General features: G+C 49.4%; 1 pseudogene; it reads right to left on the bottom strand.

Annotated features, from left to right (window-relative positions):
• Positions 1-159: 159 nt before the first annotated feature.
• Positions 160-722, bottom strand: part of LOC105501362 — a 5,227-nt pseudogene continuing 4,664 nt past the window's right edge.

Raw genomic sequence — 722 nt, 5'->3', positions numbered from 1 at the left:
GGAAATTCAGAAAGTCAGGGAAAGATCAGAGAAACAACAATGTGTCTGGTGACTTGCTAACATTCCACAAAGGACGGTATAAAATAAAGCAGAGCGTGTCGTTGGGGCGGCCGCCACGTTTGTCTCGTCTTGTGTTGTCTTGTGTGTTCATTCCTTCGTTCAGGAAACACGCGGACCCCAACAAATAGGATGTGGGAAAGGAGAAACCTGATACTCAGGGATTAGCAAAGTCCCTTTCTTGGTGGGTGAGAAATTCATGAAGTCAGAAAACTGCTCACTCCATTGCATTGTGAGAGGGCTCATCATGCTTGGATGCTCCAGTTGGCAGGTTCCACGCTGAGGAACTGTTTCCAGCATCACCAGGGTCTGGAAGGTCCAGTCTCCATTCTGGATCAGGCCTGTGGCCACCACCCCAGCCTTCTCTTCCTTGCCATTCTGGAACCACCTGACTTCAATGCTGCCTGGATAGAAACCACTCACAGAGCAGAGGTGCTGCAGAGGCTGGTGTCTTTGCAGGATACACAGTCACCTTAAGCTGGACTAGGAGAAAAGAAGGTAGAGAGAATGAATCAGGAAGTTAGCGTCTCTTTGTTCGGCTGTTTGCTTCTCTATAAACCCAGGCTCTGACCTTGACCAGGCCTCCAGCACAGCTGGCCATGTGGCCTCACAGCGTCATCAGTCTGGAATTTGATCTTGATAGTGTGGACCCATTAGATTTGAGA

Source organism: Colobus angolensis, unplaced genomic scaffold, assembly GCF_000951035.1.
Source record: "Colobus angolensis palliatus isolate OR3802 unplaced genomic scaffold, Cang.pa_1.0 Scaffold700, whole genome shotgun sequence".
Classification (NCBI taxonomy): Eukaryota; Metazoa; Chordata; class Mammalia; order Primates; family Cercopithecidae; genus Colobus; species Colobus angolensis.
Note: the sequence above shows the minus strand (reverse complement) of the source record. Positions and strands in the feature narration are given on the sequence as shown.